This window comes from Rhipicephalus microplus, chromosome 5 (assembly GCF_043290135.1).
Source record: "Rhipicephalus microplus isolate Deutch F79 chromosome 5, USDA_Rmic, whole genome shotgun sequence".
In the NCBI taxonomy this organism is placed as follows: domain Eukaryota; kingdom Metazoa; phylum Arthropoda; class Arachnida; order Ixodida; family Ixodidae; genus Rhipicephalus; species Rhipicephalus microplus.
Genome location: NC_134704.1, coordinates 116,724,182 through 116,747,596, shown reverse-complemented (window position 1 = coordinate 116,747,596; position 23,415 = coordinate 116,724,182). Strand labels below are relative to the sequence as shown.

General features: G+C 43.2%; 1 protein-coding gene across 1 annotated transcript in view; it reads left to right on the top strand.

Moving 5' to 3' along the window:
- The window catches only part of LOC119185776 (solute carrier family 41 member 2), a 39,397-nt gene that overhangs the window by 3,499 nt on the left and 12,483 nt on the right, over positions 1 to 23,415 (top strand). The window lies entirely within an intron of this gene.

The window sequence follows — 23,415 nt, the reverse complement described above, 5'->3', positions numbered from 1 at the left end:
TTAAGTCTTGTCCATAAGCGTGTTGCCCGCTCCACTACTGTTATGCTTCGCACAATTACCAGAAGATGTGCTCAGGATTCGTATATGAGATGGTATCCTGAAGCTAGTTAAGTACAGTTACTAGACGAAATGCAGTCATTTTTTGAACCAGTGTCGCCTGAAAGAAAAGCAATGTTCACTAAATAAGGTGTGCTTGTTAAGGTAATAAAAATGTAAAACCCTTCGGCGCTCTGTAAACTGGCACACAATAAAGATGACGCTTTGAAAGTCATTCAACTTTTATGCTACCATCGCCACTTAGCATAACTTTACTCACTTTTTATCGCTAAAACAATACAATAGACACAGAATAATATACACAACTTGGCATGCATACTGGAAAGTAGGTTTGTAAATTTAAAGGGACACTAAAGTCAAATAACGATAACCCTCAGTATGAAAGCTCAATGTATAGCAGCATCTAAAATGACAATTCGATCAACAACAATGACCTACTTACCGAGAAATTAATGTAAATGCACAAGAACACATGCGCCGCAGTAGGACATTCTTTAAATGATCCTGATGACATCACATAAACCACCTACAGTTATTAACTACTAATCGGTTTAACTGCAATAAATAAAGAAACTTCCGTGCACCAAAATATGCATTAAAATGGTGCTTGTTTGTTTTTGTTTGATTAATGGAAAAGGGAACCGCTGGACGTAACTATGGGGAATGGCACGAGTGGTTCAAGAATGCAATTTCTGTGTAGTTACACTGTACAGATGGTGCCATCTAGCGGGGCGCATTTGAATTAAAAAACGTCTACGATTTCGAACCAATGGCGGGAAGTTAATCTATGGCAGTATTTTCTGCTGTGGCTCCCGCTGCTTTCGATCTGCTGCTAGAAAGCCGGGCAACGTTGTGCATTGCAAGACTGACGTGAGTCGGTCCGAAATCTTAACTTCTTGAGCGAGTAATTTGAAGTGCGCTAAACTGTTTCGGACAACTAGAACGTGGTTTTATTTCAAAATAGGCCCTGCTTTGGCACAAAAGTAACACACGAGGTTTATGGACCAATATTTCCGCAGTCAATGTCGACTTAATAGTTGCCTTTAGTATCTTTTTAGAGGTCGTCGAAGTCAAGATTCGCTAAGTAAAGCACTGTGCCAAGGCAAACTTCTAATGACTAGAAAAGAAAATACGCAGTCATAACTTAGTGCCAAGTTGAATACACTCGAGCCTGAAGGTATAAACCGTTTCAAGGGGGTTCTTGAACCCATGCAATATGACATAGTAAATACCCAACTAAAACTGATGAAAGTGGAGCCCTTATATCAATTTCTGACGTACAATTTCCACGTGTGGCCTCCGTCAGATTGATAATGAATTAAGCATTATCATAGTATTATTTCACAATTCCGTGATGCACCTACACATCTCTCCTTCCGAATCTACGCCCTCGCATTCTTTCATTTTGAGGGAATGCCTAATTCGTCATGGCGGCCTCCTTATCTCCACCATCCCCGCTTTCAAAGGTGCCCCCTACTAGTTTTTGCTTGTTTTGAAGGAGACGGTATAAAGAATGCGTAAAGAAGCGCTGAAGAAAGCAGCGCTAAATTGAAGACAAGATGTTTAAATGACAGCTCTAGCACATACTAAATCCAGGAATTCTCCTTAGCCATGCATACTATTACATAGCCTAGCAAGAATGTGAGAGTGTTGTGAGAATCACGGAAGAAATGAGGAGGCGAGAGGGTGAGGCATGACGTAGTCTTGTAAGGTGCACTTCAGCAAAGAGCTTAAGCTAGCGCCCAGGCATATTAAGAATAAACGTGTAGCTTTACTGCTGAAAGATTCATCCAGACGCAAAACGTAAGTCTTCCTGGCAGCACAGTCTTGCTACACGTCAGCGAATTTCAGTCCGAGCGCATCGTAACAACGCTGCCCCAACATTCTTACAATTTTCCTGTGGATGAGCCAGACTTTTTCATGCGATAACGTTAGAAAGCTTGTTTCGCAGAAATGCCGGCATTGGCATTGGAGCCGGCATCGTTCAATGGGAGCAAAAAAAATATGATCTTTTCCATGACTCGCACAAGAGTCAAATGAATTGAATTATTAATATACATGTCCAGATCCCAGTGAGAATCGAATCCCAACCATTTCCTTTTCAAGCAAGTATTCTGTTACACAGCCAAATCGATGCTTGGAAATGCAACTAAAATGACTTCCTCTACTTGTAAATGATGTCAAAAAAACTTCCATGCTTTACAAACACAAGAGTGTTGTATACAGGCTTCATAATATAACATGGCATAGCTCCGTAAAGATCTCGTGGTACAGGAGTACATTGCCATTGGGTGTAATATCACTCGATAATCATAATAACCTCGCGGTTTGAAGCCAGCCGCAGATGACAAAAGTCATGAACGTTAAGGCGTGTATTCCCTTGCGATCATGTAGTGGGTGCATAGAAAGCAAAAAAAAAAGATAATTCGTTCGCATAAATGCTAGTGGTTGAAAGTGTGCTACCCTTTATAGAGAGTATAGTTATATGCAAAAACTTCAATTACGCAAGCTTCTTTCAAATTTATCGCTTACTTTGAAGTCATCCACGATTCAAACTTTTTGGGTTACATGACACAATAAAACGTTTTCACCGAGGTCTTTGAAATACGCACTAGGGACAGAACATTGCTCTCGCATTCCACTTTAAACCCATTATGGCCTAACGTGCTTTTCACAGTACAGTTCAGTTTTCGGGAATAGTAAATAGTGAACAGAATATTCTGAACTTGCTTATTAAAGTTTAGATTCCCAAAAATCCCATCAAGCTTATCCTAAGTTGGCATATAACTCGGTTCTGCTCTTTTTTGCTTTATGAGTCGTTAAACTTTATAGAGGTGTAATGAATTATAGAACTAATGGAATTTCCCTACCTTTAGGAAAATGAGAACCCAGCAAACGCACGTAGTCAGTACTGCTTTACCGAAATTTATTTGAAAGTTTTCCGATCTATTCAAAAAACGAATTTATTCTGCTTCAGCAAGAACAAAATACTCCTTTCAAGTGCATAGGTTCCAAATGCATTGGCATAGAGTGCATAGGTTTGCTTTGAGGTCTAATAAATTGTGGGTGTACTTCAAATTCCACATTGGGACCTCGAGGTAGCAGACATGGTCCTGTTGTGAGTTGCCTCAGAGACTAAACTAGCTTTTTTTCGGCGGGAGAAGGGGGATTAAAGGCTTTTTTTTCGTTATGTGAGGCTCATGAGACTGCAACAGTTGTCTGTATCAACATACGAGAGCCTGTTGACGTTCAATCAACAGACTCTGTGTTCGGTGTGGTGAAAAACTCTGGGATTGATGCAAGGGACAGATGTGCTACAAGCGCTGTTGACTTCATTCTGTACTGCTCCTAAGCAGCTCTAAAAGTGGAGTGCTTCTATCACCTTAAGCAACGCTTCCTAAATAATTGCCTTAAGAAACCACCAGAAGCCATTTGGTCTGAGTGTTGTGGGTCATTCGTTCACCACTGTGCTTTCGCGTAAAGAGGTTTGAAAAAATTGCTCTAGTGAAAGCTTCCGCAATGCTTTGCCAGCAGTACTGAAGCCAGCTTTTGCCCTCCAAAAGTCTCAGAAAGATGCTATTTTCTGGCGGTGCTTAATTGGACAATAAATGGCTTTGATTTGTTAGTCTACGTAATTATAAGATAAAAAATAGTTTTTTCCGAAGAATTATTACGCAAAGACTAGAATCGGTGACTCGCACTGTGGATACTTGCACACAAGTATCCACAGTGCGAATGCCAAACTGAAGTATAGTACGTTAAAACGAATTTCACAGTGTTTTTGTCGATAAAATTACGGGAGGCGTAATCTTTGTCCCTACTTTGAACCATATGATCTGAAGCATTGCCTACGAGATACGGCGCACAGCTATTCATCTGTAGAGCAGACGATGGATGACAACTTGCCCTAAAGCGTGTTCTTCAGTCTAATGCGGCAGTCTTCGTGCCCCAAATGATAAAAAGTTGTTATGAATCGTTTATGAACTAATTCAACATTCAATTCTCTTACCCAACGAGTTGCAAACACATGGCCGTCACAGCAGCTCCATCTGTGGGTCAGTAATGGAGAGGCACCACATATTAGAAGTCTCAGGGCTCTACGTTTAAGAGTGAATTCAGATACTGTAGAATACCGTGTTCAAAATAGTTACTCCTATCTGCTAAAACAGCCTTTCTTCACCAAATGCGGTCACGTTTACTCGCGTTTGAAGCTTATTGATGCTTTTCCGTTCCGATGTCTAGAGTTCCCAACTTATCAGCGCATTCTCGAAAATCTCTCACTTGTACCACGAATATTGTCGCTAAAAACAAAATAATGCAACAAGTTTTTTTTTATATTACTGTATGATGACCTTTTGTTGTATATTTACGAGATTTTAGGAAAAATCGAAGATGGGTTTTTTTTATTATTCAAATTTCAGTGGAGTACACTTTTGCCAATGTGAGAACTTTGACACAATATATATAAACTCACAATTGCCCCACGGCGGCAATAATTTATGTACCTAATGAACACACTATATCCTAAAAACGTGTGAAGTTTGAAAACGCTGCTTGCATTACTTTTGGAGAAACAAAAAGAGGAATACGTGACTTATTTTAAACTGTCGCAAAATTAGACGTTTTTAAAAGATATTTTCTTAAGGTCTTCAAACCTGAAACCGTATGAATTCATTCTTCATTAAACATGCATTTCAGGTAAAAAGTATCTTCTTTGAAAACAATATTTGTCTTTTTATAGCATCTGCGATTTTCGAAAATGACAGGTGACGAAATTGTTGCCTCCGCGTTGATGAAGTTTGATATTTTTTTCTCGTAAGTTATGCCGTTAATCATAAAACGAAGTTGACTTTCGGGCAACCTGGTGAGAGGTGCACGAAATATAAAATACTCAATGAAATCTAAAATATCAACTTTTGGACCCGTGTTGATCTCTCGTGTAATCAATCACCCCCCATCATTATTCTTCGTGTTCAGAAACGCTCCTTCACGTGGCACACTCTCATAGCAGTAGCAGCGTGTTTGAAACCAGCGTGTGTGTTTGCGGTGTCTTGGCGCAGCTTTCAGGGCGACGCACGGTAATATTCCGTCATAAACGCGTCTGTGTGGCATTGAAGGTGGCGGCAAGTCAAGCTCAAGACAAGGAGCGTTTATGAATGCGGGCGTAAGACTGAAGTAGTACTGAGATGGCTTCAAGGGGTCCTGCGGCACATTTACTACAGCCTTATTTAGCACTGAAACGCCTGTAGCAGGGATTACTGAAAGAAGCTATGAGACCTCAAATTCAATACTTGAGCAGACTACAACAAGAAACGTTCACTTTCACATTTTACTCGCCTACTGACGTCAAAGACCACTTCCAATCGCAACGCGCGTCTCATAAGGACATCCTGGAAATGTCATCTAATGCTGGCTTTCACACAATACCTCGTAATCACTCTTTTTGAGGGCGTTGATAGCATGGTTACTACGAACCATGCACGTGCGTCGAGTAGTAGACGCTCACATGGTCACACTGTGTAAGGTACACACATACGCTTTGGGCAAGGTCAGTTCTCAGTTTGCATGCAAGGCGCGTTTTTTTACGGCAACGCCGGCGTTCATTGCCTCGTGCATTTTTGGCTCGCTAGAAACTCGGCACAAATTTCCACATATATTTGCAGGCGTGCCATAGCCTCGTTCGGAGGCTAAGTGTTGTGTTTGTAATTTTGAAAACACATCATTTAAAGAGGAATGATTTCTTTCTAGGAAAATATAAAAAAGATTTTTGCTGTTTTAGCATGTAATCAAAGGCCTAGCTACCACCATATGAATAGGACATGCTATTTCTCGCATCAAGCCAATCAAAAGCAAATGGTGTTTGTCGTCACGCCATATGAGATGACGTCACTTACCATAGTAAAAATAGCCGCTGTGTATCGCCGCAGTCTGAAATCAAGGTAGTTTATCCGGTGAATTGAAATTACAACTGCGTCGATTTGGACGTTGTCGTGTGCGCAACGATATCGGCGCTTTCCACAGCACCACGAGAACTAATGATAAATACGTGTTCAAATAGTGTCACAGGGCCCCTTCACGGCTCTTCCATAGAAGATTATATCCTATACTTTAAAAAATTCAACATTGTTTCGGAACGCAATATAATACAAGGTATATTTTATTTATCTCGCAGGCAAATTTGGGCAACCTAAACCGGGTTCGCAAACAACTACCCATGATATTTGCAAACATTGCCCTCTTGCAGGTAACGTACCTATTTTCGGTCATTAAATTCCTGCTACAATCCTCGAAAAGTTTTTATAGTGAACTGTAAGGGGAATATAATTCACGTGAATAATTAATTGCTCATAAATGAGATTACCATATAAGGTGAATAAATATATGAAGAAAACTGTCCCAATAAATAGTTTTACCATTTCTTACTGCTATGAAGTGTTCGTCGCTTTCGCTAAAAACCGTTACTTTTTGCTAGATTTAGTTTCGCGTAAGTAGATAATCCTTGTAACATTTATATTCATCGTTCCATACTGTGGGTATAATATTCCTGCCTGTACGATCTCTTGAAAAAGGCCTGCATGATGACAACTTCTTGTGATAACTTGTCTAGTATAAAAAACAAATGAGCAATTATCTGTGGCCTGTTAACGCCAGCACTGACAATAATGTAGTTCACGTGTATCAAAACTATCCCTTATAAACATGGCTGTTGATTTTTTATTGTTGGATTGTGATCGAATGATTCACTCTGTTGATCATCAATGGTTCCGCAATACTCATTGACATGCTTCAATACTTTGTCTACAATATTCATGTTGAACACTTTGCAATAAAAATGTCATTGACTCATTTCTATTCAATACCAATGAGAAAGTATTTCGTGAACTAAAGTTCTCTTGAGCAATTAGCAATAGAAATTTTATTGTATCATATCTATCAAAAAACCATGGACGAATTATTTCCTAAATCTTAATTCTGCTGAGCACTTTGCAATAAAATTTTTATTGTCTCACTTCTGTCAAAAACCATGGTCAAAATAGTTTGCAAGGAATATTTCATGAGAAAAATTGAGACGCACGCCCACTCATGTTCTCCTGCGTGCACGCGCGAAGGAGGGGGACAGAGAAAAGGAAAACAGAGGCGAGAACCGCGGATGCTAAGAAGTTTCGTGTTCGCGGTGCGGCTGCTTTATAGTGTATGCGTGACAGTATTGAACCATTGGCTTATATGTTGATGCTCGTGTTCTAAAAAATAAATCTTTTTTTATTGGCGCCAGTATCAGTTAAAAATAGTTCTGTTTTCCGTATAAAGGCCAGGAGTTGCCGATGCAGTGGACCGTGCGTCCAGCGCGTCAAGACAAGTGGTCGGCCGGGGTTGGTGGTGTAGCCCGCGTAGGTGGCGAGTGCGAGCCTGGTGAAGGCCCGGGCAGAATCTCAATAGTTGCTCAAGCGTTGCCTCTGTGGTTGGGCAACGCAGAATGGCTATGTCACCAGATGTCCATGTAGCCCGGATTGCAGGAGTCAAGGCGGTGTCCACACAAATCCTTCTGAGCGCAACCTCCTCTCGGTGAGTTAAGCCACCGAGAAGGTCTGATCCACGCGGTGGAATGAGTGTATGCGTGCAGTGCCGGAGGGCCTCTTTTTGCACGAGCAGGCTGTTCTTCAGGGACAAACGAAGTAGAGGCAGCGGGTGTTGGACAGTCTCTGGATGGCAAGCGGCACCTGATTTCGATTGAGCCGCTACAGACCGGCGGATCCACAATACACGGACAAGACATGCACGCGAGTAGATCAGTCGGTGTATATCAGAGGCTATATCGAGGGAGCTTCTCGCAGCTCTCGAACTGCCTGTGTGGAATCCGTATATACAAGCAATTTATCGTGTGACAAAGAAGTCATTTTGGATATCATAACAGTCAACCCGTCCATTATCACAGTGAGCTCTGCTAATACGAATGGAACTGGTGCCTCTGTTACGTAGGAGCCCATATTTTGGATTTCAGGTTCCGCGGGGCAGACGAGACTGGTGTGCAGAACGCAGTCCTCAATAGCTGCGTCCGCGTATACCGCTAGTGAGTTGTTGGTGGTAGTGACGATGCCCTTCGTCGCCACTTGTCGGGTGGATTGTCGTAGACAGGTTAGAGGTCGGTTATCACTGGCCTGTGCCTTGAGCCGTGGTGGAACTTGTGCCAAGGGTGCGTAAGGCTGTGACAGCGTTGAATTGTAGTAGTGAGCTATAGCTGCCACCACAGAAACAGCTCGACTCTAGAGGTAGCGAGTGACTAGACGCTGGTGTGAAATTTCGTCGATGGTGTTCAGCTGTGCTTCCGCCTGGAGGGTCGCGATAGGCCTTATACGAGCAAGGCATGTAATCGTCCTCATGGAATCTTGGTTGGTGGTTTCAAGCAAGTGCCAGTCTCTCAATGTTTGATTGATTGATTGATTGATATGTAGGGTTTAACGTCCCAAAACCACCATTTGATTATGAGAGACGCCGTAGTGGAGGACTCCGGAAATTTTGACCACCTGGGGTTCTTTAACGTGCACCCAAATCTGAGTACACGGGCCTACAACATTTCCGCCTCCATCGGAAATGCAGCCGCCGCAGCCGGGATTCGAACCCGCGACCTGCGGGTCAGCAGCCGAGTACCTTAGCCACTATACCACCGCGGCGGGGCAGTCTCTCAATGTCAGTCGTTGAAATTGATCTTGATAAACGAGCCAACCTTGTATGATTGATCGCACCAACATACGGGCCATTCAAGAACAGACACCTCCGGTCTTTCGAGAGATGTGACGAATGAGATGGAGGGTCTTAGTACTCTTCCGACGAGTAGAGCGAACCCACGCATTCGCAGAGCCATATGTGTCCAGTTCGATCCTGAGCACACCTATTGTGGATACAGGGGTGAGGGTGTGGCCATTTAGGCTCAAACAAATTGGTGTCTGCAGGAGGCGACGGCGACCTCGTCTGTTGGTGATAGATATGAATGCAGTCTTCGTGGCAAATAGTGTTAGTCCTATGCGCGCAAACCAGTCCAACGCCTTGTCCAGAGCATTCTGAAGTGCCTCCTGCTGGCGTTGCAGTTCTGGATGTAGTGTCCACACAGTCAAATCATCCGCATACAGGATTAAGAAGGCATCTGGAATGCGTGCTAGTTGCCAGGCGAGGGGCGACAGGGCAAGATTGAAAAGTATCGGGGCCAGCAGCGAGCCCTGCGGTACACCCCGCTTCATTACGAAGTGTCTGGTTCGTTCCTTGCCTACTCGGAAGCAGAAGGTGCGGTGTGCCAGAAAAGACACCTCAAAGTCTCAGACGCGAGGCGGACGTTGAAGCCTTTGCATTATGCGAATAATCGCAGAGTGGCTGACATTGTCGTAGGCCTTGTGAACGTCCATGGCGAGAAGGGTTCGAACGCTCCTTCATCTTCTTCCAACAAGCACTATTGACATAAAATCATCTAGGCCATCTTTTGTACCCAAATGTGGTCAAAAGCCAATCTGGGATGGTTGGTACCAGGCGTGCTTTTTCAGCCACCAAAAGAGGCGCGACACTAACATGCTTTCAATGAGCTTGCACAACGCACACGTCAGAGCAATCGGACGAAGATTAGAGAGGTTCTTCGGGTGCTTTCCCGGCTTTGGTATCGACACAACTTCGGCATGCTTTCACGATTCAGACAGCTCTCCGGTCGTTGAAATAGCGTCGAGCGTGCCCAGCAGTAACTGTAGTGCAAGGTCATCCATGCTTTTGAACACTTCTTAGGAGATACCATCTGGCCCTGGTGCCTTGCGTACTTTTGCCTGGTCAAAGGCTGCCTGGAGCTCCGCCATCATGTACGGCGCTTCCATGCCTTCGATGTCTGACGGACTTGGAGTCGCACCAACCTCCGCAAGCAGGTTATACGGACAGCCGGATTGTGGTGGGGCCAAGTTGTAGGCTGGGAAAAAAACCCTAACTATTTGTGGAGCGAGCTGGCTTGGCGTGCGTCCAGATGACAGACACTCACTGGCCGCTGGGTACGGCGTACACAAAATGATTCGCACTGATGATTTTAGGAAAGCATGGCAACAAAGAAACAAACGGAAGGCAGCGAGACAAAGAAAAATCAAAATTGAAAATTGGTTGGTTGATTCTTGATTAATGGTTGCACGATTTGTTAATGAGCTTGAACATCAAGTATACAGAAGTCAAGTGCAGGAGTCAGCAGGAGAGCGTATGCCACTGAAATTTGCTCACTCTTTGAATATTGAGTAGAGTTCTTATATTCCAGCATGGATTTGTAACAGTGAACCACGTCCAAGACAACCAGTGCACTGCTGTAGAGATATTGTACCAGCTGTAAAAACCCCATTTTCTAAAACGCTACTGAATGGAGTAACAACAAAGATTTTGAGGTTCGTTCTGCACCATTTCTTGATTCCATGTGCACGCGGATGTTCACGAAAGAGATGTGCAGAAGCATTGTTTATTTGAAGGGAGACCTATCTGTCGGCCGCTAATTTGTGTACGTCATACTTGAGCTTGGTGCGCATCTTGGCTTTAACTTGAACAGCGGTGTGATGCTGAATAAAGGTAATAGTATACACACTCCCCATAAATAAGATCAGTTAAGGACTGAAAGTGAACAAAAACCACTCTATATCGTGAAATAATGCACATAAACTTTAATTGCGGAAATAAGTTATCATCCAAATCCTAAATAGACGGTGCTGCCCCAGCGTGCTGCTTGTAACAGTTCACGCGTACGGAATGCAAATGTTAGAGTAGGCATGCTAAAGTGCCCGTGCAACGTTGACTTGCGAAAGCGCATTGTCTTCAAACAGCTGATAATAAGCTGCTATTAATGACACACGTGTACCTCGCGAGACAAGTAAGTGAAATTGTTTACAGCAAATGCACGTGCGAGAAACATAAATAGGTTTCAGCAGCCGAAAACCACCTCGTTGTGCTGGTATCCACGAACTTCGGTGAGCGAAACACCCGCGGTTCATGGGGAAGCACTAAAATTACGCACGAACACACGCTAATTGTTCTTGCAGAATGGCGTACCACGTACCGAAGTCAAAGCCGAAAGCACTCACCGTTGTTTTCTTGAGTTCATTAAGCCCTACAAACTATTCGCTGACAAAATGCCTGCGCAAACAAACGCAAATGGCACAAAAAGTTCAAAGTTCCACCAACTGTTTGCAAAAAGCAACTTGGTGGACATATACCCGCAAAACGTCTCGCTCTCATGCACTGGCGCTATGGTACAATGGGTAAGACATCTGCTTCACGTGCATGAGGTCCTGAATTTGATTCCAATGCTGGGTGGTCTGCTAATGTAGGCGACTGCAATATTAATGGCTTTCTAATCACCTATAGTGATAATATCTACTGCATTATTGCCGAGGAACCAATTTCGAGAACGCGAAATATAGTTTTTTCGCATTGATGAACCATTGATGGTTTCAATTGAAAGTCGTGGGTCAATTTTCAATGCTTGTCAACAATGGTCTTTGTGGTGTTTCGATTAATCCACAGCGTCATTTCCATTGCTATTTCATTTTTTTCTCAATCATAAATCTATATCCACTTAACCTATGGCTTTTATTGAAAGTAAAGGGCCAATTTTCAATACATGTCAGCAATTTCCTCAACGGTATTTTAATTGAACTGTCATGTTTTCTTAATCCACGTGTTGTCATAGCTAAACACCTTCTCTTTGTTTTTTTTCAACAGAAATTTTTGTAAGGGATAATATACGCTAAAACATGCTTTTGAGTATCGAATCGAAAAAAGTATTTCTTGTTACGTATTTTGAGTAGGAATACACAGGGGTCACGGATGGTGTACTTTCGTTGGAAGTGCTGCAGGTCGATGAATGTGAAAACTGATTCAGTAGATGCAGAGCTCTCAATATTTTGTGGAAAGAGAAAACAAGTGGGGCAGTGGCACAATAAAAAAGGTTGTAGGAGCGAAATTCTCCGTTGTATTCATCAAAAATGCAACTCTAGGCAAGCTGCCACCAATTTGCTGACTTAATTGGTCTCAATCTGCGGACGCATTTGTAAACTATATGCATAAACACCACTTATACTACAGTTTGTCTTCTTGTAGCATTGTTCAATCTGGTTTATTTAAAAGCATTAACAATAAATATAACAGTATTATAAATATTCAGTACATAAGTTCAAGTCGCATTTCTTTATATTTACTACGCGGGTCTCAGCGAAACTTCGCAGCAATATTTTTGTACAAGAAGATCACCAAAGAGTTCTATTTGTGAACACGATATAATTGACAAGTATTTACACAGGCCACACTCGAATAGAATCATCACTTTGGGAGATATATGCAAAAAAGTTGTTTTTAAAAGTCGCTAAAACTTGTGAAACGTTGGTTGACGAGTATAAGTTTATAGGTTGATTGTGTTTCGGCATAAAGGCTTCTGTGTGTCATTCAGACCAAAAAGGTTAAATTATCATCTATGGTAAATATTCGCTTTGGCTGTCTTGAATAAATTCGATAACAAAGTTCGCGTTATTTAAATTTAAACATGAAACGTGACAACAACAGAAAAGTGTACATTTTTATTAGAGAATCGAAAACGACCAGAACTCTACAAATAGCAGGTTTCCAAGTGTAATGATGAAGTTTTTCCCGTTTTGTGGTACTTTCTAGTACCATTAGCGCTAAATTTGAATTGCTGGAAACAGTACAGTTACATATTTTAGATGCGATGCTCCTTGGGGTGTGGGTCTATTCCTCCTCTGTAATAGACTGTTGTAGTAGCTCCTCTTAGTTAGTTTTAAAGATTGCTCACTAGAAGGCGTTTTATGTATGTAATCGGTTCGGTTCGCATTGACGTTCGGACTACGTTCGGTTCGGACTGTCACGGTGGATGGACGCGTTTTTTGAGCGCTCCCGATCGACTGCGCGGATAAGTTGTTTTGCATGTTTTGAGCTTGTCCTTATAATTATAGGGCAGCAGTTAAAATCCCTGTAGCACTTATTTTATTGTACGTCTTTTTCGGGGGTCAGTCACCAGGTATTTATTAGTTTGTGTGTGTGTTAGCTTTTTGTTTTTTTGTTTTTCTTTTTCTTTTTCACCTAGTGGGGGAGGTGCACGTATATTGAACACGCAATTTTTTTAGTAGAGCTTAGACTTTCTCTTTTTCGTAGAGCAGGGCTCGAGTTTCGTAATTATCGAGAGAGACAAGTCATAGAACGATTGGTGTCGGAAAGACATGGTTAAAGAGATTGTGAAGTGTTCAGGATGTGGGGTTGGTTTTAAAGTGGACCCAAGTGTAGAAGCGGAAGGAGAAGAGGCTGACGCGAACTGTAGGCAACGTGAGGTCAAGGAAAAAATGGAGAAATTGATGGTTACACAGAGTGACATGCTGATGAGAATCTCCGAGCTCGAGACTGCGTTGTCGAAAGAGCAAGAAAAAATGAGGGCTATGGGGGAAAAGCTGACGTCTGCCGAGGAAGCACTAGCCAAGGTAAACAGAGCAGCGACCTACAGAGAGAACAGTAGGGAACCGGCAACTAGAACTGCTGAGAAGAAAGAACAAGCAAGCTTGGAAAAAACAGGTTCAGCCGGTTCATTTGTCACAAGGCCCAGCTTCAGCGAAGTACTGGTGGGGCTGGGAGGGGACAAAGCAGCCAGCGTCACTGGTGCAAGTAACCCTCAGGTGCAGGACGCCCCAGCTGAAAAGTCACAGCATGTGATAATTGCTGGGGACTCGAATTTAAATTGGTGCACAGAAGCCATCAAAGAGAGGGTAAGAGGTGACAAGAGGTTGCAGTAGGGGCGTTCCCAGGACGCAAGTTGAAAGCAGTCATGAGGAAAGCGAGCGCAAAAATCAAAAGTACAGCTTATAGACGAAACCTCGTGATAATTTCAGGCCGTTTAAACGATGTCTTAAATGAAGATACAGCAGGACTAGCAACTACACTGGCGAAATGCGTCGACGACATACGCGCCACTTCTCCTGAGGTAAAGGTAGCGATATGCACAATACCGGAGGTACCGGTGCGTGATAGCAACCTGCAAAGAACGGTTGTCAACGCAAACCAAGAGATATGGCGGATGAGTCGAGAGAAAGGCTTTGAGGAGGTGGAAATAAACAGAGAGGTGTATAGGTGGGGTGGTTTTCAACGAGACAGAATTCACTTCCATGGGCGGCTAGGTCATGAGGTGGGTTGGCGACTTGCAGGACCCGCAATAGCTTTTTTGGGGGGCAAGCGGGCCCTTCGGGGTGCAGGATAGCTAGTAATGAGGATAACAACCAGCGAGACTCTTTGACAGGTGATATGAACAGATACGATTCTAAAGTGGTACCAGTATCTACGATAGGTAGAGTCCGGGAAAAAGAACGTAGCCACGAGCGCCGAGCCATTTCAGACATAGGGCATATTGACATGCATGGCGGTAGGAACAGGCTGAAGTGGGAAGAGATAGAAAAAACAGCTAAGGGAGGAGAGGCCGATGGTATACGGTTTTGTAGAAACACATCTTAGGGACATGAAAGAACCTCCAACACTGCGGACTATGCATGGGAATATTGCAATAGAACAGAAGGCAGCAGAAAGGGGGGTGGTATTGGGGCATTCATTCATAAAAGTACAGACTACAAAGGGTAAAGCAAGAGTGCAATGAACATTTATGGCTAAAAGAAAAAGTGGCAGGGCAAATGACACTCCTTGGTTTCGTGTACTTGTGGACGGAAGCAAAGGCCAGAGAGGAAAACGAGGCAATGGTAGAGTGTATATCAAAGGACATTCAGTTGTTAGGAGGAGAGTGCGAGATAATTATACTAGGAGGTATGAATGCACACATACAAGATATAGATGGCTATACCGACCCGACAAGCAAAATGATCATGGATATGTGTGAAAGGCTGGATTTGATCAGTTGCAACAATACCGAGAAGTGTGAAGGGCAAATAACATGGGAGGTAGGAAGGCTGCAGTCGACGATAAATTATGCACTGATGTCACATGGGATGTATGATAAGCTCAGGGGAATGCACATAGATGAAGGCGGCTCCAGAAGTCTGGGTAGTGATCACAAACGTATCAAGCTAAGTTTTGGAAGAGAAGTGAAAGTGGGAAGGAGACAAGATGAGCAGCTACAGGAATATTTTTATTCAGAAAGGCAAATTAAAATAACCACTAAACAAATTGAGAAAGTAATCACTGAGGATAAAAAAACAGTGTGGACATACACGAATCTAATAAGACTGTTTGAGCTAGAGCTTGCTAAGGCACGTGAGAAGTCACCCCGGAAAAGAAGACACAAACCCAAAAGTTCGCGGGATGAGGATGTTAAGAGAGCCATAGCAAAACGTCAGGAAGCCTCTAGGGAACACAAACATGCTAAGCAGCGGAGTGAACCGACAGATGATGTTGAATGAAAATTGGAAAACTTTCTAAGCTGTGGAAAGGATGCATCCCTTTTGATCAATGAAAAGACTAGAAGAAAGGGAGCCCAGTGGCTTGCAGATGTACATAAAATAGAAAGGCAGCTGCGAAATTTCGGAACCATCTAAACTTCCTAAGAAGTAAGACGAGCCTCGAGCAAAGGTTTGTATCTACAGCTCAAGATGCTAGGCTAGAAGGGGACGAAGCTATTGAATATATAGGAACAAGGGTGACAGAAAAATTTCAACAAAGAAGTGCATTATGCACCACAATAGACAAGGATGAATCAAGTGGCGCAATGGCTTCATTTTCACAACAAGAGTGGGAAAGGGCTGATAAAAGGGTTTCTAGTAGTACATCAACAGGCCCAGATGGCATTTCAATTACGCTGATAAAGACATTAGGTCCGAAGTCGAAGCAGGCTTTGAGAGGGGCAGTGAGCAAAATATTTAATCGATGGAGAAGTTCCCGATGGATGGAAACTTAGCAGGGTGAGCATGATCTATGGAGACAAAGCTGACAAAAACAACTACCGTCCTATAACAGTGACATCAGTGGTCTACAGGCTGGCGATGCAGATTATAAAGGAAAGACTGCAGGCATGAATAGAAGATGAGGGGGTGCTGGGGGAACTTTAGAATGGGTTTCGAAAACACAGGATGTTGGAAGACAAACTGTTTTCACTGACGCAGTGCATCGAAATAGCAGAAAAGGAACGCAGGCCCTGTGGCTAGCAATTTTGAGTATCAAGGAAGCGTACGATAGCGTGGTTCAAGAGGACTTGTAGGGACTACTGGACACTCTAGGCGTTGAAGATGTAGTCACTAATCTTTTAAAGGATATCTATAAAAGTAACAAGCTATTTTTAAAGTGGGAAAAACAGGTATCCAAGCCTGCAGAGGTAAAACGGGGGCTTAGGCAGGGGTGTCCCCTGTCACTCTTATTATTCATAATGTACCTACAAGGATTATAGGCCAAATTAGAAGGAAGTGAACTGGGCTTCAGCCTCTCCTTCGTCAAACAAGAAAAACTCCTTGAACAGGCACTACCAGCATTGATGTACGCATATGATATAGTGCTTATGGCCGACAACAAGGAAGCTTTGCAGAGATTGGTGGACATCTGCAGTAATGAGGGACATAGGCTAGATTTCAGATTCAGTCAGGAAAAATCAGCAGTCATTATTTTTAATGACAATGAAGGTAGTGAGTTTAGAATACAGAAGGTCATGCTAGAGATAACAGGCAAGTGCAAATATCTGGGCGTATGAATAATCAATGGGGCGGAGTACCTAAGGGAACACGAAATAGACGTGTCGACTAAAGGTAACAAGAATGCAGGGGTAATGAAAAACAGGGCACTGTGGAATTACAATAGGTGTGATGTTGTCAGAGAAATATGGAAAGGGGTCATGGTTCCTGGTCTGACGTTCGGCAATGCGTTCTTCTGCATGAGTTCAGAAGTTCAAGCAAGATTAGAAATTAAGCAACGTGGAATAGGTAAGCTTGCTTTAGGAGCTCACGGGAATACACTAACTTAGGGAGTACAAGATGATACAGGATGGACGTCATTTGAGGGCAGGGAAGCTAGCAGCAAGATAAAATTTGAGAAGTGATTGAGGGAAATGGGGGAGGAGCGTTGGGCTAGGAAGCTATTCAGCTACTTGTACATGAAGCATGTCGATACAAAATGGCGGAAGCGAACCAAAGAATGGACTAGTAAATACTAGGAAAACAGCCGGTGGCCAAACCAAAAAGAGTTATTGGTTAAGAAGAAGGTGAAGGAAGCAGAGAATAATATGTGCAGAATTGGCATGATTAAGAAGTCCGCACTAGAGATCTATCGAAATTTTAAGCAAGAAATTGCCAACGAATGAATCCATAATATTACTCGGGGTGGTTCTCTATTGTTTGAGGCTAGGACGGGAGTATTGCGAACCAAGACATATCGGGCCAAATACGAAGGGGTAGACACGATATGCAGTGCGTGTGGAGAGGAAGATGAAACTACCGAACACTTGATAATGTTTTGTAGAGGGCTTCATCCTATAGTTCAGGATGATGGCGCAGAGTTTTTGAAAGCACTGGGGTTTAGGGACAGTGAGGGCAAAATAGACTTTAAGCGGGTAGAATTAACTAGAATAGAAGGAGCTTATCTGAATGGTGGCTAAAGTCAAGACACGAGTAAAAATAAACCCTTCACTGCCAAGTAGGAATCCTCAACCTCACTATTTAAGTGAAAAAAATAAATCTAGTTTTTGATTCATTCAGTACTACGGCTTGGTGGCGCTAGCCACCGCCCGATCTAAAGGGCACAGCCATATCCATCCATCCATCCATCCATCCATTCTTAGAAATTTCACTAGGTAGCGTTAGCAGTTTTTGTATAATTTATGTATAAAAAAGATAGATGGTGCTTTCATAATAAGAACTTCACACCTTATGTACGGAATAGATGAAGATGAGTGAGGCAAAGTGCCCGTAAATCTGTTTGTCCATCTAATGCCTGCCCTAGTGTGATAGCAGTGGACGAATGGACAGAAAGACACACAGACCGACAGACGGACGGATGGATGAATGCACCGACAGACAGACAGACAGACAGACAGACAGACAGACAGACAGACAGACAGACAGACACAGGCAGGCGCTTCACCCCACTCATCATCAGTTACTGCGTGGATTTCCTGTGAATGTTCAGGAAGTGTCTCCACTTTGGTATAAATATTAGGCCAACTGAGCCCTTTATAATAAGTCTTCACGTTGTTGTTATGAAGCTAACTTTATTGCCGTGAAAATGAGATAGGAAAACTACTTGTAGGTGTACTACCATACTAAAATGCGTAACCATCGTCTTGCCGTGGTTCTATAAAATTGGCAGCATATCCACGTATTGAATGATGGAAAGTGAGGCGAAACATTCGTTCGTCCATTCTTTCTTGCTTCCGTCCGTTCATGCATACGTCTGTATGACCGTCCATGCGTCCATCCGCCCGACCATGCGTGCTCCTGTTTGTGCGTTCGTCCTTGCGTTCGTCCATGCATCCGCCCCTGCGTTCGTTAGTGCATCCATCCATGCATCTGTCTGTGTGTCCGTTCGTCCATCTATTCAACACTCCAAGTGCCACCATCTCTCATCTTTTCATCATATATTCCCCATATAGAAGCACCGCCATCCAGCGGACATTCCAAGGCCAAAACTAGAGGTAGCACACGCACACTTTCTTACGGCTTGCGCTTCGTATCTACTTCCCACCTTAAACCACCTCGAGTTCATGGTATCAACTAGTTCACTGTATTCATAGCACTGCGGCCCAACGCTCGTAAACCTTTCTAAAACCAAGGAGGTAACGCCCAGCGAGTATAACGTAGCAACCTTTTTTTGTCAGATAGTGCTGAATGTACATGCCAATGGCTGCTAATGGGAAATGAGAGACAGAAAATTCGGATTTTACTTTCTTACGGCTTGCGCCTCGTATCTACTTCCCACCTTTAACCTCATCGAGTTCATGGTATATACTAGTTCATTGTTTTCATGTCACTGCAGCTCAACGCTCACTAAACCTTTCTAAAACTAAGGAGGTTACACCCAGCGAGTATAACGTAGCAGCCCTTTCTTGTCAGATAGTGCTCAATGTACATGCCAATGGCTCAATGTACATGCCAATGGCGATTGCGGCGTGTGCGTTAACTAAAAGCCGAATGCTCTTGTCTCATTCCCCATTAGCAGCTATTAACATGTACATTGAGCACTATTTTTTATTGTTAAACAACGCACACAAAAAGTCTCTCACCGGCACCACCTTGGAGGTCAAAATGTTATACTTGTTACACACTACAACGGCTACGAGGGACGAACAGGTGTCGCTATAAGGAGTTTCACCCCTAAAAAATCACAGCACAATCACGGAATGAATGATGATGAGGGGGGCGAAACGTCCTTTAGTTCATTCACGCTCCCGTCCATCCGTTTGTTCTTCCGTCGTCCGTGCGACCATACACGCGTGTGCCCTTGCAACCATCCGTGCATACGTCCGTCCATCTGTGCCTCCGTCCGTGTGTCCATTAATGCGTCCATCCGTCTGTGCATCTGTCCGTCTGCCTGTCCATGCGTATGTACATGGGATCTTGCGTGCGTCCGTATGTCCGTATGAGCGTCCGTGCGTGTGTCCATCTGTGCATCCATGTCTCCATCCGTGGATCTGTCTCTGTCCATCCGTTCGTTCATCCATCCATCAAGTGAACGCTCCAAGTACTGCGATCTCGCGTATTTTCATCCTATATTCTTCATATAAAGCACGCCCATCCAGTGGACATTCCAAAGACTAAAAAAGAGGTCGCTACCTACTACTACTACATACTTATTGGACGCACGATCCACGAAATAAGAAGCTTCACCCTTAAAACATCGCTGATACCTCCGCCATAGGAGTCAGTAAAACACGAAAGTAATACGCGTCAGTAGGGAACTAGTTTAAAGTAACAGTGCATTGAGGTAAGAGGTTTTGCACAATGTCTATTGGTTAACATGGATGCATCCAGGTTGTCGCTTAGTCATACATCTTTATCCCCCCGACTGGCACTCATCATTAAGGAATGAACAAACCCTTGTGGCCTCAGATGTTTGTGGTAATTCCAGTAGTTAAGGCGGAGAGCGCAACTGGAGAATACATTGTGACAGCCAGAAAAGTGTGACTGGTTGGACAAGAAACTCGCTCTAAGGTCGCCTATAAACACCACTGAAAGACCAATGTCTGGCCCAACGAGAGAGGAACGCAACGTGCGTGGCGTGTTACTTTTGGCCGGCGGCGATTATCCGCGGGGCGAGCGTGCACGGGGAACGCGGAGTGAAAGCCAGACGAAGCTGGTGGGCGTGTCAGATCTCTTTGGAATGGCTGGATGCTGTGAACGACGCCGATGAGTGGCTGGATAGATGGGTGTATCCGACTGTGCTCTTTAGATCAGGCGGTGGCTGAAGCCATCTAGCCATGATGTTGAGTACTATCACTGTGTGTTTAATGATTAAGTTTCACTCGCGCTTCGATTGTAGCCACCAATCAGTTAGCCTCCTCCTGGTTCTTTCTACCCATTTATGTCTATTTTGCCTTCACTGTTCCTAAACCCCAATCCTTTGAAAAAAAATCAGAGCCATTATCTTCGAGTTTAAGATGGAGTTCTTTAGAAAACATTATAAAATATTCAGTCGTTTTCTCCTGCTATCCACACGCACTACATACCGCGTCTGTGCTTTCATATTTTGCTCGGTACGTCTCAGCCCGCAATACTCAATTTCCAGCCTCCGAGAGCAGAGATCTACCTCGAGAATTTTCGTAGATCTTTCATCTTGCAATTTTCTGTTTAAACATTCGGTAGGTTGATGTTGATGATTTGTGGGGTTTAACTTCTCAAAACCACCACATGATTCTGAGAGACGTCGTAGTGGAGGGCTCCGGAAATTTCGACTATCCAGAGTTCTTTAACGTGCACCCCAATTTCAGTACACGGGCCTACAACACTTCCGCGTCAATCGGAAATGCAAACGTACGGTAGGTCTCCAGTGATGATTTCGTAAGCATTCCCACATTACACATGTCCCTCTCTGTTTTATTCACCTTCTTTTTAACCCATGTTTCCTTTTGGCTTGCTATTGTGTTGTTGTCTAAATGCTTGCTTGGCAATTTCCGAGTTTGTTTCCTCCATTTAGTATCAGCATTCTTCATGTACAAGTAACTGAAAACTTTCCTAGCCCAACACTCCTCTCCCATTTTTCTCAATCGCTCCTCAAATTCTATCTTGCTGCTATCTTCCCTGCACTCAAAAGATGTCCATCCGATATCTCCCTGTACCCTCTGATTTTGTGTATTCCCGTGTGCTCCCAAAACAAGTCTACATATGCCACGTTGTTTATTTTCCAATCTTGCTTGTACTTCTAATTTCATGCACAATACCGCATTGCCGAACGTCGAACCCGAGACCAGGATACCTTTCCAAATCCCTCTCGCAACGCCATACCTATTGTAGTTCCACAGTGCCCTATTTTTTATTACAGCTGCATTCCCGGTGTCCTTAGTCATTACGTATCTTTCGTGCTCCCTTAGATACTCAGGCTCGATATTTATCCATACGCCCAAGTATTTGTATTTATGCACTATTTCTATCGTGACTTACTGCGTCTTATGCTCACTGTCTTTGTTATCATTGAAAAACATGATTGCGAATTTTTCCCTGATTGACTTCAAATTCAAGCTATCTCCCACATTACCACAGATGTCTGTCAATCCTTGCAGATATTCCTTGTTGTCGGCTATTAGGACTATATCATCTGCATACATTAATGCTGGCAATGACTGTTCGATCTATTTTGCTTGCTTGGCAAAAAAGAGGCTGAATCCGAATCGACTCCCCTCAAACTTGCCTTGTAGTCCCTGGAGATACAACACAAGTAACAAAGGTAAAAAGGGACATACCTGTCGAAGCCCGCGTTGTATCTCTATAGGTTCTGATACTTGTTCTTCCCATTTGATAACTACATTGCTACTTTTAAAGATGTCGTTTAGATTAGTTATTCCATCTTTACCATTTAGTGTGTCCAGTATTCCCCGCAAGTCTTCTTGAATCACACTATCGTAAGCTCCCTCGATATCTAGAAATGCCAGCCACAGGGGCTTGTGTTCTGTTTTTGCTATTTTATTTCACTGCATGAATGAAAACAGATTGTCCTTCAACCTTCGTTTATGGAACCCATTTTGTAGTTCTCTCCGCACCCCCTCATTGTCCACCCATGTCTGTAGTCTTTACTATCTGCATCACCAGCCTGTAAACTACTGATGCCACTGTTATAGGACGGTAGTTGATTATATCGGCTTTGTCACCTGTTCCTTGATAGATCATACCCATCCTGCTTAGTTTCCACCAATTGGGAGCTTCACCATCCATTAGTGCTTTGCTCGCTGCCTCTCTTAATGTTTGGTTAGAGATTGTTCCTAGTTTTTTTCTTAGCATGATTCGGAAGCCGTCAAGGCTTGTTGATTTGCTATTAGGAAATCTTTTTTCTGCCCTTTCTCACTCTCGTTGTCCCAATGTCCCAACGATGCATGCAGCGTTGTCTTGATGTTAAAATTTTTCCGTTCTCATTGTTTTTATAAATTTCATTGCCTCATCCCCTTCTAGTCTGACTCCCTTACCTGAAGTTATAAACCTGTTTCATGCTTTTCTTATTACTCAGAAATTAGAGATTAGTCCAAAAGTTTGCAGCTGTCTTTCTTTCCTTTTTGTTTAGTTCGTCCATTCATTGGGCCCCCTTTCTTCTTGTCTTTTCACTGATCAAATCAGACGCTTCCCTTTTGCAGCTCAAAAAGATATCCCATTTTCTTGTGACATCATCTATCGGTTCGCCACTCTGATTAGCATACCTCTGTTCCCTGGAGGCTTCCTGACGCCTTACTATGACTTCCTTACCTTCCTCATCTCACCAACTCTTGAGTTCGTGTCGGCTTTTCTCGACTGATTGGACTCGTACTTTAGCGAGCTCTAACTCAAACAATCGAGTTGGATTTGTGTACGCACACTCTGTTTAGTATCCTCGGTGTATATTTTCTCAATCTCTTCAGTTGCTATTTCTCTTTGCCTTTCTGAATAAATATCACCATGTGGTTGCTCGAAATGCCGTCTTTCCAAATTCATTTATCTTCCAAAACTATGCTTGATAGGTTAGTGATCACTACCTAAGCTTCTAGACTCATACTCATCTATGTTCATCACCCTAACCCGATCATAATTCCTATGTGATATGATTGCGTAATCTATCGTCAACTGCAGACTTCCCACCTCCCATGTTATCGGCCCTTCACATTTCTCAGTGCTGTTACAATTGATTAAATCATGCCTTTCACACATGTGTATTAGCATTCTGCCTGTTGGATCAGTATATCCATTCATATCTACTATGTGC